This window comes from Lagopus muta, chromosome 7 (assembly GCF_023343835.1).
Source record: "Lagopus muta isolate bLagMut1 chromosome 7, bLagMut1 primary, whole genome shotgun sequence".
Lineage (NCBI taxonomy): Eukaryota > Metazoa > Chordata > Aves > Galliformes > Phasianidae > Lagopus > Lagopus muta.
Genome location: NC_064439.1, coordinates 30,512,137 through 30,535,305, shown reverse-complemented (window position 1 = coordinate 30,535,305; position 23,169 = coordinate 30,512,137). Strand labels below are relative to the sequence as shown.

The following is a 23,169-nucleotide window of genomic DNA, read 5'->3' as shown; positions in this document are numbered from 1 at the left end:
TTTAGCCATGTGCAATTTGATAGCAGAGATGTAGCGTTAGATGTGTGGCTCTTGGCACCTAGAGAAAACAAGTAATGGCCAAACTCTCTATGAAATGGGAAAGCCTGGACATGGAGTAATTGAGCCAGTCTTCAGCAGTGAGAGATAACTAGACTTGCTTGGTTTCTTAGCAGGAAAGTCTCACAACCAAGGCACACCAGTGGAAGGCAGAGTCCATGTCTGAAGCCCATGTTGGGACCTGTCTTTCCTGCGAGACCCAGCAGAGGCCAAGTCATGTTGTAATGTGCCAGATCCACCTTGTGTTGTGTGTCTCATGTTTGCATTGGAGAAATCAAAGTCACCCCTCAGTGTTGGTGGGAAACACTAGCAGTCTGTGTTAGGATGGTTCCTTCTTCCTACTTTGACTGGTTCTCAGGAGGAGATCTGGCAGTAATGATAGGCACAGGATGAAGGAGATTTTAAAATACTGGGAGCACATGGTTGCATGAGGTTCTTTCAATGAGAGTCTGGACTGAGGGAACATACAGTGAGTGAGGTCTTCACCAAAACCTTGCTGGTAAGAGGGAATCTGGTAGCCAGTTTGGGGTTCAAATGAGTGCTGCAGCCTCTGAGAATGATTTTGCTGTGATGGATTCTGAATGATAGATGTTATAACATAAGCTCTAGAAGCTTCAGTATAATGACCTAGGTTATAAGCATAGGCTTCGGGAAGCATAGACTCCATAGGCTCAAGGTCATAGAAGCCTGTGCTTCACTTAGTCTCCATTTAAGACAACAATTACATGCACATAGAAGTTAAACTGTATACCTAAGATCCATTAGAATTCGATCACTTAAATGTTTTCTTGATCCTTTTTAGTCCAGTCATCATTTTATTTATTACTTTACAAGGTCATTGTAGTAGAAATGCTAAGTCATGGCTTGAATCATGATTGAGCGCCTGGTAGGAAGGGCCAACCCAGGGGAGCTCAGGTGAAAGCAATGCACCTGAGTGACCAGAAGGGTTGGAGTTAGGATCCACCCCTTCCCAGACCTCATTTAAGATTTGGCAGGGGAAGGGAGGCTGGCTCTCTGGAGATTCTTGTGTTTCTAAGTCCTTCCAAAGGTAAGCAATATCTTTCTTTTACTTCTGCCTCCACTGCTGTTGCATTTGAGCAGTTCCTTGTTTGCTGTACTCTGGGATCTTGCTGCTCTGCTGTCATTACTGTGTTTTCCATTTTGTTACAGTTGTTCTCTTCAGACTGAACTAGAATCACAGCCCCATAATTTAGAGACAGATTTTACACTTATGTGCCTAAAGCATCAAAATAGTGATTTTGTATCACGAAATAGTGATACAAATCCCCCAAAATGAAGTATATGGTTTGACAGTCTATGAAGAAACAAAAGGGGAAAAAAAGAAAGATTAAAAACTGAGAGGTATTTGCCCTCCAGCTGGTCTACGTTCTTGTAAAAGAAGTGATTTACGTCAAAGTGATCTAAATAGACTTATCGGCAAAATAAACTTAAACTGTCACTCTTTCACATAGAATGCCACTTTGTATGGATATAGAACAGCTGCAAGCTAAATGAATGACTCAGTATTTCACTTTTCATCCTGTCCTTTTAACAGACTTCGCAATAGTGTTATTAACTTATGGCTTTTGTCTGGCAACTAAATGGTTAGCTCTTGTAAGTTGCATCTCCCATGTAAAAGAAATATCTTCTGTCATATCCTCTTAAAAAACAATCAGAATAACCTGCACCTGGTAACTCCTTTTGAAATATGTATTACTTCCTAAGTCATCTGAGAAAAGAAAACACAATTTCAGGCCATACTTCCAGAGAAACAACAAACTAACTCAAGCACAAAAATGAACACATTTTTACATATGCTTTTAGAGAATGTGTTATTTATTATTACCATTTTATTTAGAAGTGTAGTTTGATACACACTTTTAAAAATGAAAGAAGAAGTAAGAAATAGTAATGCTCCAAACAATTCAATCAACCCTTATGTTTGTTTTGGCCTGGCTGCTTGCATGGTTTTAGGAAAAGAACTTAGTATGTGAAGAAGAGAAAGCTTTCCCATTTTAGAAGCTATCATTCTTCTGTTTTGGCCATGATTTCAGATGAGTTTACATGAACTATTATCTGAACTGTGAGCCAAAGCACTTTCTTCCACCTTTCATTCTGTGGAAGTGACCTGCTTCATGCTCTGAAGCTCTGAAAGGATCTTTGAAAAAAGTTTCATTGTGTTTTCCTTGGACTTGATGCAGGATTTGAGTGTAACTCAGCCAGAGGAATATTCTCTTTACTATTCAAAAATAGAAAGAAATATACCCCCCAAATCCCTTACGGTACGATGGCTGTGAAAGTCCAAGCTGCTGGAACAGTTTGGGTGCTGCCAAGGGAGGATGGTACCCAGAGATGGGAAGAGCAATCCTCACCTCTGATTGCCCATACCATTTAGGCCCCCTCAGATAAACCTCATGACGTTTCTCCTATATCTGCTGGCCCACGAAAGAGGTGAACTCAGTCAGCTAACTCCATTTTCTTCTCTGCCGTGGATGGTTTTGTAGTGCGACTCTTCTTGAGAACTTTCAGTACTGGTATTGTCTGCCGTGCAGACCATTTGTTAAATAAGCATCCCAGAAAGCAAGAAGCTAAACACATATTTAATATTTACTTATTTCTACATTTGCTTTAATGAGGAGGCACTGGGTAGAATTGAGCTGTTTTTCAAACACCTACCTGTCATCAATAGGGTTGATGACTTATTACTGTTGCTAATGTTGTTATTATCATCATCAAAAGATCATCCTAAGCTTTCTGAAGACGTTATGGCTCTAATAATGGCATCACTAAGACTGGAACTCTAAATAAAACGCTGGAAGGTCATGAGGCTCTGCAGTGAATGAGACTGTAAAGAAATGCTTGTCCATACCACCTGTGTAGTCATTCTTCCCAAAATGAGCTGCCTAAGCAGGAAAATAAAGATTAATATCTTATCCTGGTATAAGATTTGCAAGGGAAATTACTGGCATAGGGAAGGTTGATACTGACTCAAGCAAGCACAAGGACTTCAGGCCACCCTTCAGTGGAAGAAACGTTTTTGCCAGCATTAGTCTAGTGTAGCTGAATTTTTGCTTCGTAACAGCGTTTGTTCTCTTTCTGTCACTTGTGGTACTAATACTCAGCAAGGATTAATGAGAGTTATATAATTTTCAAGAACTGAAAATACCTCAAGGAAAGTATAATTCTGCTTCTTGGCTGCATTTAGTTTTCTGTTGTGTGAGAGAGCCTGGGACTCCCCACCTGGTGAGGTTATTGCTGTGTTCAGGAATTAGTAAACTAGGAGGAAGAGAGAGGTTTGTTTTGTTTTGTTTTTTTTTAAAGTATAAATGGCAGTGGTAGGTCCATCTACCACAGGTGTTACAATTGCTTTTATCCTCCTTTTAAAAATACAGTGGTTCTCAAAGCTTGCTGAAGGAGACTCCAAGCAGAATGCATTTTCCAGAACAGAAGTGTGTGCTCTCCTTAGCTAGGCCTGCTTGTCCTCCAGAGACTCACAGTGATGTGCATGAAGGTTCTGAGGTTCTGCTTAAGAGCAGAGAAAGTGTTTCCCCACTGATGCAAGTTCTTTGTTTCCTTCTGGTGGCAGTTTACTCGTGTTCCTTGTAACATTCTTTGTTATGCTCAGGGAGAAGGGGAATGTAGATGGCCTTCATAAACAGCCACTTGCATCAGTGAGCTCATGGTGATATGCTGCCATTGGTGACAGAGAGGAACTGTTCAGAGCTCTGAATAATTCCAAGTTTAACTACCTAGCTAACAAAATTCTCTGTAAAGGTGTTTGAGTTTATAATGTCTCCTTGATATTTTCTTGCACTTTTTTTTCCTCGGGTTTTGGGGAGCAGTGTTGTACTGTTGGAACAAAGCAAAGAAATGGTGATGTGACTGAGTGAGCAAACAGGTGCGTAGATGTGTAAGCCCAGACTGAACTTCGATGTGCATTTAACCTGGCAGAAAAGAGCCCCAGCAAGTGTGGGGAGATCTGGATTTCAGGTGACAAAGCTTCCAGCTCTGGTTCATGTTAGTACCACTGATGGGAAGGGGGTAGAAGAGGGGAACAAGGTGAACAGAAATAGGGTTAGGAATTGTTGCAATCTCTCCAGCCTTACTATCTTTTTGTTTTGGTGTAGACCTTCCAAAATGCTTAGTAAACTACAGCCTGTTTTGGTTAGTGCTGGAGAGATGACAGCTTCTCAGAGGGGACTCCGCAGAGGGGAGGATACAGTCAACTCTGAGCTAGCAACCCCCTGGAGAGACAGCAGCAAACTCCATAGCAGTACTTGGATGACTTCCAGCAGTCTGGACTGGAATCGCTGCAAACATGAATCTCACTCACTCCTGTAATTCCAGTGGTGAGAAGTCCCTGCTCCCGACGTTTTCTTCCCGCAGCCTGTTTCTTGGCTGATTCTCTGGCAGTGGCCCATAAACAACAGTGTGTTCTAACACGTCACCAGGATTTGTCAGCAGAAACTCAAGCTAAAAAAACCACCAGTATTTCTCATGTTGATCTTTCAGAAGATGTCAGAGTGCTGAGCAATGGGACTTAAAAGAGTTAGAAAAGCAATAAGGAGAGATGTTGTGAATAACATTGCAGATCCCCTCCTGAGTTTCATGGATTTGTAGTAAGTCCTTGGCTTCATGGTTTTGCATATTGCATTTCAAAACTCATGAAAACACTGTCTTCACCAAGCTCTACTTTGCCTGCTGCTATTGCACAAACCATCCTGAAGCAGTTTGTAGTTACCCAGGTCTCTGTGGATCACAGAATCACACTTATCTTCACTGCTGCAACATGTCACCTTCCCCTTGTCTCTGTATTTGCCTTGCCTTTTTGCTGTATCCTGGATTATAACATCCATGGGGTAAAGTCAACTTCCATGTGAGCTATAAACTATTTACCATGAGATTTGCTTCTGGCTGGGTTCTCCAGGTCAGAAGTGCTTTAACATGAACAATGAAAGAGCTATACAGAGAATGTTCCCATTTCCTTAGGTGGGAATGGGACAGCTTAGCAGTCCAAAAATCTCCTTTATCTGCTCAGACAGTACCATAGACTAGTTCAGAGCATCCAGACCATGAAGAGCAAGGGTCTGAAGAGCAAACGAGGCTCCTGTGCGTAGAGACTGTGTGTTTTGCAGACATTCTGCAAAAATTTATGTAGAAATCTAGCAGTGTTCTTTAAAGGGGCTGTAACTGATGTTCTGAGTTAAATTTGTGTGAGTAACCCTAAGTAAGCTGAGTAAGTACCATTAACAAAGCTGTTTTAAGAGGTACTATATATGAGTTTGCAGTAAACAAGAGAGCAATTAGACTGGATCCTATCTTTGCAATCTTAGGAATGAGATGTACTCCTATGTGCTTTTGGCTCCGTGCTGTGAAAGGTGAAGCTGTGTGATCATCCCGGAAACATCCTTTCCAGGTCTATGCTACCATGGATTATATTAATGCATATGCTGAGGACTCTTCTGTGGTTAATCATCACGTTCTGCTAGGAACTCACTATGGGAGATTGGTGTTAAAAAGCATTTCACAAAAGGAAGAATGTCTCCCATTTCTATCATGCATCTAAACTCATACTAACTATGCAAGACGTCAGTTACGTCTGCACCTCTGTAAGCAGCTGCCCTGTTCTCAGGGCACACAGAGGAAAAGCAAAGGGTCGGGTGAGGGCAACAGCTCCGTTCCAGGTTTCCCTGACTCATGGCTGTGTCCCAGCTGCGTTCTCTAGGGGCTTTCAAGCAAGTAATGTTTTCTGCTGAGTCACAGCATTACAAAGAGTTGTCACCTCGTGATTAATTCTCACCCTTTTTTTTTTTTTTTTTTAATCCCAAAGAAGAAATGTAAACCTCCTGATTTCTGTTCTCTCCCACCATAGGGAGAGTGCCTGGGTCATGGAAAATGTGGATTCTGCCCCATTTTTATATCACCTTCTCTCTTAATATAATCTGTAGCCAGCGTTCTCTCTCAGATATGGGAACCTACATAGCTGGAGGCTTCCCAGGGCAGCTGTCTCACTTGATCTCTGTCCTGTTAGCTAGAGGACAGCTGTCAGTGCCTTGCGGGGATTTTCTTCAGCACAAAGTGCTGTGGTAGCACAATGCTTGTAACACTCCTGCTGCCTTCACTGTTCTTACTGTACGTTGCAACAGCTTGCAGTTTGTTTCCACACACAAAGTCACATGGTAAATACCTCTTGACATCAGTAGATAAACTTTCCAGAGCCTGCGGCCAGGAATCCAGGTTCTGAGCAGGGTTTTCTTGCTCTGGTGTTACGGAGCATTGGGGTGTGTGGCATCTCTGCACTGGCTGTACTTAATCTGCAGATCATGGCCTCCTGGGGTCTGCACATTGCTGCATGGCATGTGTTTTCAGCACCAGCAAGCAGTATGAAGTGGTTTGGAGTCAGAAATGAACCCTGAGGCTCACACTCTACATTTGACATTCCAGGTGCTGAGAGCTGGAAGTTACTTTTTACTTTTTTTCCTGTTTATCATGTATTTTAAGGAGAGTTGTTTTCCCTCTAGAATTCTATGGAAATCCTATATGTGGAGCCTGTGAGGTTTCACACAATGAGATGGCATGATAATGCCATAGCACACATCTGTCAGCCCCTGAAGGTGCCACTGCTTAGCCAAATGTTTCAGTCTAGAGCCCTGTGTTTGTGGAAGCTCTTGCTTTTCATGTTGGAAGAGGGAGGAAAAGTTCTAGATGTGGAAACAGTTTGATTAAAAGTTTTTTAAAAATGCACTACATGTACAAAGTCACGCTGCTACTGAAAAATAGGCATTCATATGCTTCCTGGAGAGCTCTTACAGTTTAGCTGTACTTGAAACACAATCCCTAATTTCCTCTGTATGAATGATGTCACAACCGCCTTATGCCACCCCTCCTTCACCCCCTGCTCCCTACCCGGCCGGCCCTGACATAGCTGCAGCTGTCACAACACTTGTGCAAACAGAGAATTAGGATGAAGGGAAATTTGGATGCAGGCCAGACCTACTGTGTTTGATGCCAGGAGGAAAGCTCACTGCTTGGGAAGGTGGGGGGATGTCAGTGGAATTTGGAAACTGTTGTGTAATTTCCAAATACCCTAAACGTGGACAGAAGAAGAAATGGACTTGATTCTTAGAACGTTTTTTTTTTCTAAGCTGACCTCCCTTGCCAAACATTGGACGTCAAAGGCAACAATTTCAAAGCTATGAGAGAATGACCAATGTCACTGGGAGAGACGTGCCGAGGAGCAGAAATTCCCGGGAATCGTGGCTTTGCAGCAGCCCAGCACACAGTGCTGCTGCTTTCACATCCTGTTATGTTTTAGAAACCCTCTCACAGTCTCCCTGAAAGCGAATGAAGTGGTTTTTTTTCCTGTTATTTGTCAGATGCCTGTGGTTTGATTCATTTCGGAGGAGAAAGAGAAGAGCAAGTGCTATCTCTTCAGCAGAGAGCAGCTGTACCTGCTGAGGGGGAAGTGAAGACCCACAGCCTCACAGTTGGCTGAAACACATTTACAGTATTTCCAGGGAAGCCCGTGAGGAGAAAAAAGGGAATGTTATCCCTTTATCTCTCTTCCCAATTTGCTAAGCCCAATTACCTGATATTTCACAGGCTCAGGATGATTCACCTGTTTGAAGGTTGGCCTGAAGGTGTTCTGTGACTCTCAGAGCCGTGGCCAGTCAGCAGAATGCTGAGTTGAAGGAGAAATGCAAAAGGAAGTGGTGGTGATTTCTCGAGAGTGAGAGCTGGGGCTGTTGATGAAGCTTTCCAAGATTGTGCAGGGTTGTGTCCTGCTTCCCTTTTCTGTGAAAGAAACTGTTGCGCTGTGCTGCATCCTGGGGCATGAAAGAGCAGCAGTCCCCAGCTGTGGCAACATCACAGGGATTCGCTAAACAGGCAGCCCCCAGCAGGTCTGCTTCAACTGTGCTCCTTGTGATAGCAGGGAATTCCAGGTGTGAGGAAGATGTCTTGTCAGAAGAAAAAGTCAAGTATGCTTCAGGCTCCTGTTGCAGCAAGAAGCCCCCTATCTCAGATTACTTGGCCAATCTGTTTCCAAAGACTTTTGAGAGAGAACCAGCCAAAATATTTCTATAAGACTAAAATGTTGAAGTCTGTTGTGGGGCTGCCTGTAGCCTGCAAAGTTACCTCAGCACATTGCATTCCAAAGGGAGAGCATCAGCATCTCTGGCTGATTTCCCAGTAGGTGTGGCCTCACCTCAAGCACTACGTGCGGGTCTGGGTGCCATAAATAGGAATGATATAAAGCTATTAGAGAGAGCATCCAAAAGAGGGCTGTGAAGGTGTCGGAGGGTCTGGAGCGCAAGGTGTATGAGGAGCTGCTGAGGTGCCTTGGTTTGCTCAGCCCAGAGCAAAGGAGATGAGGGGAGGCATCATGGCGGCTGCAGCTCTCACAGGGAGCAGAGGAGCAGTGCTGAGCTCTGCTCTCTGGTGGCAGCAACAGGGCCAGAGAGAATGGCATGGAGCTGTGTCGGGATGGGTCAGGAAAAGGTTCTTCACCAAAGAGTGGTCAGACACTGAAACAGGCTCCCTAGAGCAGCAGTCATGGCCTCAAGCTGCCTGAGTTCAAGGGGCATTTGGACAACATAGGGTTTGAATGGTGATCCCGTGTGGAGCCAGGAGTTGGACTTGATGATCCTTGTGGGTTCCTTCCAATTCGGGATGCTTTATGATTCCATGGTTTCACACTCATCTTTACTGATTTTTTGAGCCATGTAACAGCTTAATTTTTCTTTGTCCGAAGTTACAATTAAGGTGACAAAACTTGGAGCCTGGAGGTTAATCACAAATTAACAGTAATTTGCTGCCCATTCCCTACAGATGGCTTTCCAATGGGCAGAGCTTCTTCAAGAAATGACTGTACTCTGAGGCTTCACTTGCTAGATGTGAGTAAATAGGTTTTACCCTGGTAGCACAGGCTATGAAGGATCTTGTTGCTATTCACTCTATTATGATTGACTCACAGGTGTTTGGTGTTCAAACACAAAGTCGTTAGGATTGTACTAAGCTGTTTGTCATATGACTAAATGTCATGCTGCATTTTTCCAGCTCTAGGATTTGCTGCATAGACTATTGCAACCAAATAGACTTCTGGTATTTATTATTTCCAGGTCTTGTGGGCTACAGTAGAATTAGAGATGGCAGCTTCTGAGGGATATTCTAAGACTTACAACTGGGAGATATTTAAGCCATACTGCAGCCTGCAAGCGCCATTTACGTCCCTCCTTGCAGCTGAGTTTTCAGAAGCCTGTCAGTGCAGCAATAATTTTTCCTTTAAAAGAAATAGATATATATTATTTTGCAACAATTTAACAGGGTCGCGGACATCAGATAAAACTTGACAGGATCCTTGTACATTTTGGAGTTTGTTAGGAATAATGTGGGAATCAGACATCCTATTTCCTATGAGTGTGGCTGCTTGCTTTCTCTCAGTATCACTTCTTCCTGCCTCCATACCACACGATGTGACCACAGCTTCTCAGATTGGTTTTTGGTCCTTTCAAAGAGGAAAACTGTCCTGTTTCTTGATGTTTCTCATGCAGCCAGGAGTGCCTTGTGTTAACACTGGTTGACCTCATGCCACACTGCTGAGTTCTTAATGTTTCTGTCCCAATGGAAAACTCACTGAGAAAAATTAGGCTTCACTTTCATGACTAACAGCAAGAATTAACTGAAAAATAAATTTGGAAAAGCAAATTCTGGAGTGAGTAGGGTGGGATCTTGCTGGTTCTTTGGTACCCTGTGATGGTGAAAACCTTCCCCAGTTCTCATGTCAGCTTGGTCATGTTTATATAGGGTTGTGATTGCTCTGCATGTACCAGCAGCAGAAATTTCTGGGTTAGACTGACCTGGCTTGCTGCCACCTCTTTGGCCATGGAAGCTATTGCTGAATTTCCTTGAGGTCAGTGAGATTACGTTGTCTAAGCACTGCAGCTTCCCAGCAGTATGCTGGAGGAAAGAACCTGGCCACTAAGTCTTTTATAATGTTTGGTTAATATCAGTTGAAATTAAAAGCAAATTCTGTCGATGATGAGCCACTCTGAAATGGGATGATCTTTTTCTTCATTGATGCAGAATATGGATGTGCTTGTGACTGCTCCTTGTTTGACCTCTACATTAGTTTTTGAGTAGTAACGGGGATTGTGTCTTGGTGTGCTTAGAGTATCCTGTACACATATCTCAGGTATTGGTCTTGCTTTTTATCTTTTACTTCTGATTCTGAAATACTTGTGCAAAGTTCAATGCACAAGGAATATTGACTGTCCCCTGGGATCTAAGTTTTTTTTGTTAAATGGATTATACAACTCTGGCAATCTGGATTTCAGTTTCGAAAACCTCACAGTGCCTCTTCCAGTAAATCTCACCCCACAGAAATCATGTTTTCAATAGCAACTTCAATTGTTAAGAAGTCACAATCTTAGGGATGACTTATTCATTCCACTCTTCTGGAACTGGCACCTTCCAAAACTCATATGGAAATGGTGAACTAATCAGAGGTCATACAGGAAGCAATCACAAGCACATCCAGCTTCTGGATCAGTGAAGAAGCAGACTTCACTGGTTCTCTAGACTCCCTCCAGCAAGCCTTTTCACTCCCCAATGTGTTCTGGAGTTTCTGTAGATTAAATTGTACTTATCTATTTCTGCTCGGTGTAGCAGACAGTAAGGCAGCTGGCTGATTTTGGCACAGAGAAAGCTGGTGGTATGTCTACATGCTGATGGGAAGCATGTTGCTCCATCAGATGTGGTGGAACAAACTGCACACCAGGTCAGCATGAGGACTGGCAGGACTGCAAGCATTCGTAGTGTCCTTCTCCCACATAAAGAGTAAAGCAAGCCTCAGCTATATATAAACAAGACGATGCTCTCTAATAATATTTAATAGATACCTTAGTACCTTCTTACGTGCACTGTCCTTATTCCAATCTTTTTTTTTAAAGCAATCTTTTTCCTCCTTTTGTACCAGAATCAAATTGGAGAAAGAACTCTTTCTTTGACAGCCGAAAAGTTTACAGGAGCATTGGATACTACGATTTTTCTCTGACTTGCTGGACAGTACAGGCAGAAGGGGCAACATGTGTGAAAGTATGCTGTGCTTTTTTGCTGCCTCATCACAGAATTTTGGCTTCTAATCAGACTGGACAATACAGTGGTATTCTGATTGATTTCTTTTTCTTTTCTATTACTCTGTGAGCTGATGTAATGGTGACGTAACACAGTGTGCTCTCCTACCTGATGTTCCTCCATGATTCATGTGCTAACGGGTGTTCTGATTGTCCTGCTCTGTGTCAGGCTGTGAAGACAGATGTGAGACATTAGCAGGGAATGGCTTAATGCGCTCCTAAAAGATCTGCATGTACTATCTATTAGCAGTCTGACTCATTCCTTTCTTTGGCAAAAAAAACCCAACAAACCTCCATGGCTTTCAGAAAACAGAGACTCAAAGTGTCTTCAGAAGAAAAAAAAAAAAAAGCAAAACCACTAATTGCTGGTGAGTGGTATTTTTGCCATGTTATTCTACTACTGTGAGATATAATAGGAAAAGGATCACCCCTGGGCTGACTGTGGAACAATAATGACAATAGAATAAAGCACATTTGCAGCAAAGAGCACAAGATTAGTCTTCTAAAAGAATGCTGCATGCACACCTGTTCTGAAAGAGTAGTTCAGCAGTTGTGTGGGGAACACAAGAGCTGGGAAGGCTGCAAGCGTGCAGCCTTAATTCATGAGCATCCCAGCTCAGCACCAGACTGACTCTGTTCAACTTGTACATAGCATGGGTTAAAAGCTTGCAATCCTTTGTCTTTAAGGGATTGAGGATGTGAATTTACTGCAAACTGAAGGCAGCAACTAAAGAATTCCACTAGGACCCCATACTGGTGATTTTTGAAACAAATAAAGTGAGTGATGTAATTACATTTTAAGTAGCTACCCTGAGCATCTTCTGGCAGCATATTCTTAGTAGCAGGTGGTTTGGTATAGAGTACAAAACTTTTCCAGGAAGCTGAGGATTTAGCTGAGTGCTTATCCTAACTGCAGCATTACCGTGACTAGTTTAATCTTGTGTATAGCTAGATACAGCTACAGTTTCAATTTCCCCACCAAACACTTGTACTTCCTCCAGAATGTGTGACTCATTGTGCATCCCTTGAAAGGGCAGTGACCTCTAAGGTAAGGACAGCCCCAGCATCTTAATTCTGGAGTACTGAGCTCTGTCCCAACAGAAGGGCATGGGGATCTGTGATAAATAATGGCAACTGGATGTGGGGAGGCATGGGAGGGCTGCAGAAGGGTGTAAAAAACAGGTGTGGGTTTGGAGCTCCAGTTTGGGGTAATGACAAAATGTCTGTGAGGCAATTGGTTTGTGAGCTGTACCTACAGGCACTATGTATCTTCTTAGGACCATCTGGAGTACAAGGAGTATGAAATGATCTCTGATATGCTGCAAAAACAACTATCCCCAAATGAGTTGTTTGGATTGAAAAGCTGCTTTTTTTTTTTTTTTTTTTTTTTTTTTTTTTTTGGCAGTGGAGAACTGCTTGTTGGATTTCTTTTCCAAAAAAATAGGGCTTTCAGAATATTTTTCATTTCTTAGAAACTGCGTGGGTTTTTTGGATCATTGGAGTAGAATTTTAAAAATAGCAACATGAACTTCTGCTACCTTTCTAATGGATAATCAGTAGGTTTCATGTCAGGATAAATTCCTGTCTAACTTACACAAGACCCTCTCTAATTGCTGCAACAATAAATGCCAAGAGAATCCTAAGAATGAGGAAACGTCCTGAGCATCATTTGGATAGTAGAATTCTTTGTTAGCCAAAATAACCCAAAGATTTTTCTTACCTTAAGGTATTTATGAGCTATTTTGTGTAATATTGTTATAAAACATGTTCAGCCTTTTTTTTTTTATTTATTTTTTTTTTAGAACAACTCTCTTGTAAATGTGCTTTAAAAATCCTGTGAATTTTCTGGTGCCTCTAAGATTCATACATGCCAGTGTTCATGCAAAGTTCTGTATATAGACATTGATGTTTTGTGGTTCAGCAGTAGGTTCTGTGTTTAATAGAAATCTTATTAGTCCTTCTGCTGTAACACCCATAAAAGTACTGATATCTCTTGAATAAGAAGCCCTGGCTGATGTATCATAATTAAGATATGGGACACTGTATATAGGAAATGCATCCTCCAGCGTACATTTTTGAAAAGAGTTTGTGTCCTTAAGGCTTCTGTAATTGTCTCTTAAGAATTGGTTTCAACAACTTGGGTCTTATTTCTAAAATCTTACTATCCGTGTCCTGGCTGAATTAAGAATATGATTTAAGAAGCATCTGACTGCTGCTTCCTAATTTTAATTTAAGCAAATATTACTGCAAGCCAACTGGCTGTGCTCAGTGCCTTGAGGATAATTTATTTTATTATTTAGAGGTCAAAAAGGGGTTAGATGTGAGAAGAAGAGAAAATTCCTTTATTCATTATTTGAGCCAGTGTAGTAGATGGTTAGTCTGGGAATTTAGGAATTGGTCAGTTTAAGATAGACATGACGATGGTGAATTGGGTGCTTCTTACCTACATTCTTACTCTAGGGTATGTGTTATTCAGCTTGTTCATCAGCTTGGAAAATTAATAGCTTGCACAATCCGTGCAATTTGTTCTTCAAATTCCTTCCCTTTAAGTCTTGGTGATAATGTGTTCCGGTAAATTAACAGCAAAGATTTTTTTTTTTCCTTTCTGGCATTCGTCTGAAGCTTCAAATAATGTTGTTTTAGCCCTTACGAACTGAGATCAACCAATAGTGGTTGGACACATCTCTCATTTCAAAGTTGGCAGACAACGCTGAGCAATCCCACATGCAGACCTCAGCCAAGTGGAGAGGGAATGCAACATGAGGGAAGGAGATCCAGTGCCGCACTGGACAGTGAGTTGCAGGGAGGTGTGTCAGAGCAATGACTATGGCTTGACGTAGTCAAATAGGAGGCTGTGGGGGGTGCATACTAATAATTAAGGTTATTTCTCCTCAGGGCTTTATTCAGTGATGGAAATGAAACGTAAAACGGATGAAGAAGATTAGGAATGAGGTCTGAGGGGACGTTGTTTAACAGTGTAGTTTGTACCATAACCACCTTCACTGTAAGAGAGTTCCCTAGTGGCTGATTTGCTTTTGTGGTCTTGGTCCTTTCAAAAACAGTGATACAATGTTGGAAACTTTTTTTTTTTTTCCTCGGTACTTCTTGTTTCTGATTTAAAACTTCACCTTCCCTGAAGTGTTTTATAATCATTTATACAAAATATGACTCTATGTCTAGGTGGAGACTAGTCATGAGTGGTGTCCCCCAGGGGTCTGTCTTGAGACCAGTGCTCTTCAGCATCTTTATCAATGACATAGACAGTGGGATTCAACAAGTTTGTTGATGATAATAATCTGAGTGGTTTGATTGATATAATAAGCAAGGGATGGCATCCAGAGGGACCAGGACAGGCTTGAAAAGTGAGCCCACAAGACTCCAGTGTGGTTCAACAAGGCTGAATGCAAGGTTTTGAGCTTGAGTTAGGGCAGCGTGTGTACAGATTGGCAGAAGAACTCATCGAGAGCAGCCCTGCAGAGAAAGACTTGGGGGTTCTGTGGTGGAGAAACTTGACCAGAGCAAGCAGCATGCACTTGCAGTCCAGAAGGACAGCAATATCCTGGACTGTATCAAAAGAGGGATAGCCAGCAGGGCTAGGGTGGTGATTGTAGGGTGGTGATTGGGTGGTGATTGGGGGGTTGGACTCGATGATCTCTGGAGGTCCCTTCAATTCTGTGATTCTGTGATTCTGTCCTCCTCTGTTCTGCCCTCATGGAACCTCACCTGCAGTATCGCATCTAGGCCTGGAGCTCCCAGCACAAGAAAGATGTGGAGCTGTTGGAGAGAGTCTAGAGGAGGGCCACAAAGATAATCAGAGGACTGGAGCAAGTTCATGTCTTTGAAATGTTAGATGTCTTTGGAGAAATCCTGTTGAGGTTAACACCTCTCTACCACTGCTAGGGCAGAAAAAGAAAGACTTGTATTGAAGTAGGTAGAAGAGTGATCATCTGTTGAACAAATATTGAAAGTGCTGAGTAGGTGTCTCCTCCCCTGAGCAACAAAGCCTGCACACCCCAAGAGGTGAGAATCCCTCAGAGAAAACAGGTCATGTTCCTGAAGTCTTACTGTCTTGCAGTCTGTACCCTGGAGCAATCAGCATGACCTTCGTTTACTAATTTGCCTATAAGTATGCAATTTCCTCCTTGCCCACTTTTCTCTGAGTGGTATGTAATATTCATCAGGGAAAGTGGCCATGGACTTAGAGTGGATGGATTTTTATAGCATCTCTGTAAAGCACTTTCTAAAGGGCATATATGCATGTAATTTCACTTGAAGAATTGAAGTCCCTTTTCAAGCAGAGGAAGTGATTTAAAAACAGCTGGAAGCGTCCTCCTTCCTTCCTCCTTTCCTTCCTTCCTTTTTTCTTTCCTTCCATCTGCCCACCCTTCCCTCCCTCCTTCTTTCTTTCCGTATTGGTTTCCATCTCTTTTATTTTATGTATATGTAAAAAATGATAGATCTACAAATACATCCACTTTTATCTACTTTCTTACTTTGACTATACGGAGTAGGTAAGGTACAGTTTTCCCCATTTTGTGTGGGATCGTTTGGATGTCTCTGAAATCTGCCTTTGCAAACTCTCATGCCTCGGCTGAAGGGACAGAGATGTGGACTCACTAGCCAAGATCTTTCTGTTTTATTCCAGGCTGGCAATCTTGTGAAGTTGAAAAGCTGGTAAAATGAAAATTATAAAAAGAGGAACAAAACAGCTTAAAAAGCCTTAGTTGCTCAACTTTCACTTTTCAGCTTCAGAATTTAGTTCTCTATTTTTGTTCTTATCACAGTGGATTTTTCTGGAGAAACGGACTTCTAAAATTCTACTCTGAACACTCCCTTCCTTCCAAAATAAAACTAAAATATTGGATAGAAGATTGTTAAGAAACTATTTTACTAATTTTGTCATTGTAAGCCTGAAACATCTCTGAACAAACAATAGCTTATTTTTCAGACTCTCTCCATGTTTTTTTTACCCATTTTTGTTACCAATGCAAAACCATCATAAACATTTAACTGTGAGCATTTTCTTTAGAAAATAAAATCACTGTATATCACTAATAGAGTAAAGGCAGCTTTCATACCCTTTGCATGGATGATACCGGGGTAATCTGCCCCATGGCATGAGAGTAGGAGCACTCACAGCGCATTTACAAGCTTGTTAAATTGGCTGTCATTAAAGCTCAGTGTCATGGCAATGAATAATGAAATAGTTATTATTTCTGCTGCCCTTCATTTAAACTTCTACATATGACATCAAAGTAAGGGGAAACAGGAAATGTCCCACATTAGTCAATCCTGTAGCTCAAGAAAACCTTTATCCTCTTGTAATATGAAAGCTGCAAACTTCCTTTGACCACAATGTAATTTGCTAAATGCTTATGATTTTACAGCATACAAATGAATGGTATTGCAAAAGGTAGGACAGAAATTCTGAAAGACAGATATTGTTTTACTTGAGGCAAGAAAAAGCTTGCTCATATAATAAAATGAAAGCAAGCTATGTGGCAATTAATCCAACAATTAGTTCAAGAAAGCAATAAGAAATTAAAACCATGTCCACCTAAAGAAATTCTCTGCATGGTGGTTTTAAGATGCCCTTTTCTAAAAGATTGTTTGTTTGTTTTATGCACAGTATCTTGTCATAAACTTGATGGCTGCTCAGTACTTACACTTACCTGACAGAATGCGTAGACTGCCTCTAAGACACTTCTAAACAAAGCTGTTTTTTTTTTCCATAATTTTTGTTGTACCACTCCTTATGCTGTTTGAAACTTTCACTGTGAAACTTTGCTGTCAAGTGTTCTCCTCTTTTTTGGACAAAGGCGTGATCCCTTGAAATGAAATTTCTAATCCTGTGAAAACACTTTTTCAATTGCCCTTCTGAGACATAATTCTGGTGGATCAGCCTTTGTTACTGATGCAGATACTTTCTGCTTCAGTATAAGAACAGTACAAAATATGAGTATGTGGACTTATGTGCAGGTACTGGAGGTGGATTTCTTTCTATGGCAGCCACCATGCTGTGCCTCACAGCCCTCTGCTGCACTGTCTCGGATGTCAGAGCTACATCACAAGCCTACGCTTATGCACAGAGTTTAGCAGAATCTGTTTATGGTGCCTTCAAGCTTTGCTGTTGCAGGACCACAGCACCAGGAGAGCTGCAGTGGTTACCAAATGCAAACCAAAGGGGAGTACAGCCCTGCAGCAAGGTACAGACCACACTTACGGTCACTGCAGTCTTCCCTTGGTGTGCTCTGAGCAGCGATGCTGATGCGCATGAGGTTCTGCAGAAAACCTTTAGCATCCTACAAGTCTCACGTGTCTTAGTGGGTTTGCTCTAAATCCTTCTGGCATGACCAGGATGAAAGGTGCTTAAATGGCATGTAAGAACAGATCAAACATACAACCACAATTCTCTGATACAGTCTCTCAGATTCCAATGATCTTTGGCTCAGGGTCGTAGGGAACCTTCATTTTTATCACTGTAACAGACAGCCCTTGATGATCAAATTAATGAAAAAAGATATTCAATTACTTTTTGTGTCCATCTAAGCTTTTATCTGCCACAGCATCCTGTGGAAAGAAGAATCACAGCCTCAGTATTGTTTATTTTGAACTTTCTTCTTGCTATTTTCCTCTTAAAACCTCCTTCCTTCTGAATTTGTACTCAGTGTTTCACTTTTTCTGCACTATTACATGGATTTATAGACCTTTGAAATATCCCTTCTCATCAATCCCCTTCCCAGAATGAAGTGTCCTAGCCGTTTGGGACATATCTTATTTAAAAGCTATTCCATATTTTGATTGCCCCCAGTAATCTTTGCAGTATTCTTTTTTGGTTATTTCATGTCCTTTTAAAGATGGAGGGTTAGAGAAGTACTGAGAATGCAGATACTCTAAATTTAAATGAAAATTCCTTTACTTTTATCCCATCAAAGGTTTATTCCTTTAAAAGACCATGTTAAGTGTCCTTTGGAAACCTGAGTAGACAGTACTACCTGGATATGCCTCATTAATCTACATGATCATAGACTTCTCCAAAGAACTCCAGTAGATTTGTGAAGCATAACTTTCCATTTGGAAAACCTTTGCTGTGTCTTTTTTTTGGCATAGCATACGCATCTGCATTTGTTTTCACACATTTATTTGACTGCTTTTTTTTTTCCTACCAGTTTCCCCAGAATGTGAATGCTATGCCTTCATTTGATATCACTCCAAGAATTTTGGCTTCAAAGGTGCAGTGATAAACTGTACCATATATAAATACACACACAAGAGTATACACATGTGCATGCTAAATTGTATACATTTTCATATCATTATATACACAAAATGTATAACAAAATATATGCTGCATTATTATATTACTATAGTAAAATAGATGATGTAATAATTCCATATTTATATAAATATATATATTTAACTGGGCATTTCCCCTTTCCTACTGTAACCCCTCATATCAAGCAATTGCAATAATGATTTTAGAGAATGGCATGAATGGCTATTTTATGAATCTTTTCATGGAATAGGTAGTGGAATAATTTTCACTGGGGGTTTCCCTAGGAAACATCAGCTCCTAGTGAAACACAATGAATAATTTGCATACAGTTGTGGAGGAAGGAATAGTACCATGCAACGAGTATGACTCCAATGGCATTTCCCTCATCACAATTTCCTTCTTTCCACGACTCATAAAAAACCCCACAAAAACAACAACCACCCCCCCCCCCCCCCCCCCCCCAAAAAAAAAGAAAGAAAAAAAAAAGAACAAAGACCAACAAAGGGCCCCTTTAAAATGAAACTGTTTTAATACATCCATGATGTTGAAGCAGACGGTCACTCACAGACAATGGCAAGAAATGGGCTTGCATGCAATGCATGGTGAGGGGCACAGGTGGACTATTCCTCCCCAGCTCATGCTACAAGGAGCAGTGTGGCCAGAGTCCATCAGACCACAGACACCTCTGTTTTTTGCTGAGTATAATGCTAGCCCAGAACCTGTCCCATATCACAGCAGGAACGGTGGCAGTCACTATATGCAGTCGTTCCCTAATACTAAGTATGTGCACAACTCTCAGCAGGATCTAAGGTCACAACCTTTGAGACAGAACTTTGGTTGCTAACACTGCTTATCACTCAATATTACCTGAACGTGCTGGCACTTCAAAGGGAATGAAAAGCATATCTTCAGTTTTGGATAGAGTCTGGTTACATTTTTTCTATAAACCACAGTACGCAGGAAACATTTTTCTTTGATAAATTTCTCATTTACAAAATTAATCACAACTGTTCCCAATCCATTGCATTTTTCCCTTTTTTGTCATGTAAATTATTTGCCATTTTGATGTATTTTGTCTCTTGCATTTATTACCTGAATGCAAAAGAAAAGTCGTGTTTTGAAATACTAATCACAGGAACTAATCTTTTCTCTGTTTTAGAGGATGTTGAAGCCTTTACAGCAGAAGCTGTAGTCTTTATATTTTGAAAAGCATTGTGGTTTGTGAAAGAAAAGATTTAGTCACATTGAAGGAGTTGAGAAGGGTCAGTATGAGAATAAGAAGTGCTTAGGTATTACTTCTTTTTTCAGTGTAGTTATTCCATTACCGTAGTTAAGTTGTATTTTATTTAATGAATGCATGACAAAGGAGAGCTCTGGTCTTGGGGTTCCAGTTGGGCTCACATCCATGAGGCAGTGAACCTCCTTTGCTCAGCAGTCGACCTGGACAAACTGATGGGAACATATTTAGTACAACTGTCTGGAATAGTGCATGAGAACTTAAAACGTGTCATTGTCATGCAAATGAAACGTGTCCCTTGAATAAAGTTCTTGAGACATAGATCTTGGGAGCTTGCTCCTCCCTTACCCACCAGACCCACACAATCTCGTCAGAGGAGGCTATCAGGTTAGTCAGCTATGACCAGCCTTTAACCAATCTATAAAGACCTTGTTGTCACCTTGTTGACATAAATGTAGCTGAAATGACTTCCAGGAGGATTTGCTCCATTACTTCCCTGAACCTGAGATGCAGCTTGCTGGTCTTCATTTCCCTAGGTTGTCCTTATTATCGTTCCTGAGGGATGGCTGTGATGTTTGTGTTTTCCCAAACATTACACATCTCCTCCAGTCATCGTGACCCTTTCAGTGATGCCACAGAGGGACCTTTCGGTAACTCCCCCTGGACTTCCAGGCACATCTATGGATAGTCCTATGGACTTGTATATATGCAATTGACTTTAGCATGCCTTAGCTGTGCCCTTTTCTACTGCAGGTAACAAGCCACTCTGCCAGGGCCCTGAGGGCACCAATAGGCAGGAATTGCCTTGATCACTCTCAGCTGGAACCTCCGCCCACACACCCACTTCCCATCATCTTATGAGCTCTATTTAAGCTCATGCCCAGGTTATCAATTCCACTCTTGAGTTATGTTGTAATTTTAGGCTATGTTTTTAATTCTGTTTTGTTCTAATTATGAAGAAATATTTGAATTTATTGGTTTGACTTCAGATGTGACTTGTTTGCTTTGCCTGATGGTCACTGATGGGACTTCAGGTAAGTTCCCTGCCTATTCTGTCCTTACCCTTGGCTCCTAGTCTCTGGTGGAGTTCTCTTTTTGTTGCTCCCTGATATGCTCCCACAGATTACCCTAGCAGGCTAAAGGAAATGAGAAACCAGATGGCAGACCGTATTGGTGAAAGAAAAGAAAGAATTTAAAAAAAAAAAAAAAAAAAATCCACCAAAAACATAGATTACTTACTTCAGCTCACTTCATGTCTCCTGTGGCGATCTTTCCCATCTCACTATACAGCAGAGCTGTTTTCCCTAGATTTCATCTTGTAACAATGGGGAAAAGAAGTTCTTACCGATTTGTATACCACCTGCAAGTTTCAACCAGAAGAACTTCGGCCTTTCTATCTTTGCTCCTGTGAATTCAAGTGGTGTCTCCATACATCTTCTGGGGAGCCTATTTTTGCTTTGCCCTTCTGTGTGCTTTCATTTTGTTTGAGCTCAGCCAGGAAATGAATGACCCTACCATAGGGCCCTTCTCACACACTTACTTCCTGCATGTCAGAATGGGCTGTGCTTGTGCTTCGAGGAGGTTTATTATCAAAGACCATCCATTTGTACTATGAAACTGGGCTTGGGTTCATGGCTCTGCATGCTCTCGTAACTCTCTTAAGATGCTACTGATCTCCTGCTGATCCATCCTGATGCTGTGTGGGCTATTTACCTCTTTCATCTGGCAACCTATCGCCTCATCCAGGGTGACCAGTCTAAGGAAGGGTCTCTGGTCCCTCCCAAGCCCTCCCTGCCACCAAGAATAGCATCTTCCTGCAGCAGTTCTTCCTGAGCTGAGCTCTCTGCTGGGTGCCATGTGCTGCTCTGCAGATGTGAGATGTTGTCCCCAGTGGTACGTTAGCACCATTGCTGCACTGTCCTGACTGAGGATCTGAGCCCTTTCACAACTCTGCTGTGATGGCTCTCAGTGCCAAGGTGACCAGAAGTCCACAAATAGTTGTGGGTTGCTTCCTGTCTGGGAAGCCCCCAGGAAGCCTGGCTGCTGGAGCTGGTCTGCAAGCAGAGCTATGGTTTGGTTTCGTATGCAGGAAATATTACAGGTTTTCTTAGTTTTGGTCCACTCATCTTCTCTAATGCAAAACCAAATGGCCCTTAGCTACTGTCCTTCTTGGACATAGAAGCATCTTTGCCCTAGAGCTCAATCCACTTTCTGTTGTGCTTCTGCGAGCCGTGGTTTGCTGGGTCACATCTCAGATGTCAATTATGTTGGGCTGGGAATGCAAAGAAGCTGTACTGAGTAAAACTTGCACACAGAACATAGATGACGAAGCAGATGGGAATAAGGACAAAATAGCCCTAATTCTAGAAGTTGTAGCAAAAAGATGCTGCAGCTTGCTTGTGGTGAATTCCATGAAAAAATGCATTGTCTTTCATTGGGTATTATCCTGATCTGTGTGAATAACAGCTAATAGAAGAAAAAAAAAAAAAAAAAGATTAAAGAAGCCCCCTTAAACTCTATTTTAAAATCCATACAGTTCTGAGGGGATTTGAAGTGCTAATATGTACTTAAAGAGAGGCTAAAAATGTAGCCGCGCGTAATTACGGCAGGGAAAAAAAAAGTCCCCAAGCAGAGCTGCAGAGCTTCCCTGAAGTGTGGCAGTCAGCACGGTGCGCTGCGGAGGAAGGAGAGCAGGCTTTGAGCCGCGCAGGTTCAGCGGGCAGCCTCCGAGCCGAGCAGCCGGCGGGGCGGAGCCGGGCCTGCTCGGGCTGCGGCGGGCGCTAGGTGGTGCCAGCGGCCCGCGATGCTGCGGGGCCCCTAGGGCAAGGGCTCGTCTCTTCTTTGCCTTTTCCCTTCCTTATTTGTCCTTACCTGTTCCAGTGAATAGGGTATAAGCAATGGGGAAAATACGAAAGTTGTCTTGCCGAAAATGCAAAGTAGATTGTACGAGTGGAGACCAGTAGAAAAACGTTGAAAGTAAATTAAATAAAGCAGAGAGAAAGGTGAAGTTTTGCTTTCAGTCATGCCCTTTGGTCAAATGCAGAATTGTTTCTGACTGGCACTTGTGTCCTACTATGTGGAGCACCCTGGGGTGCTGGGCTCCTCGCTTCGCCCTCAGGAGAAGTTATTGGAATTGCTAAAGGAGAAGAAGGATGTGGAGCTCTTGGAGCGAGTCTGAAGGAGGGTCTCTAAGATGATCAGTGGGCTGGAGCACCTCTCCTGTGAAGAAAGGTTGAGGGAACTGGTTTGTTCAGCTTGGAGAAGAGAAGGCTCCAGGAATACCTAATTGCAGTCCTCCAGTACTTAAAAGGAACATATAAGGGGGAACAGCTGTTTACAAGGGTGTATAGTGATAGGACAAGGGCATATGGTCTTAAACTGAGATAGGGGAGATTTAAGTTAGATATTAGGAGGAAGTTTTTGACACAGAGGGTGGTGATGCACTGGAACAGGTTGCCCAAGGAGGC

At 42.1% G+C, this 23,169-nt stretch overlaps 1 long non-coding RNA gene across 3 annotated transcripts in view; it reads left to right on the top strand.

The window, feature by feature from the left end:
• The first annotated feature begins 1,047 nt into the window (after positions 1–1,047).
• LOC125695943 (uncharacterized) overlaps positions 1,048–23,169 on the top strand; it is a 52,056-nt gene continuing 29,934 nt past the window's right edge. For 2 of the 3 annotated variants that reach the window (XR_007378118.1, XR_007378116.1), the window contains exon 1: positions 1,048–1,105. This is a non-coding gene — a long non-coding RNA (uncharacterized LOC125695943). Of the gene's footprint in view, positions 1,106–20,570; positions 20,737–23,169 lie in introns of those variants that run through there. The other variant, XR_007378117.1, reaches the window with a different exon arrangement.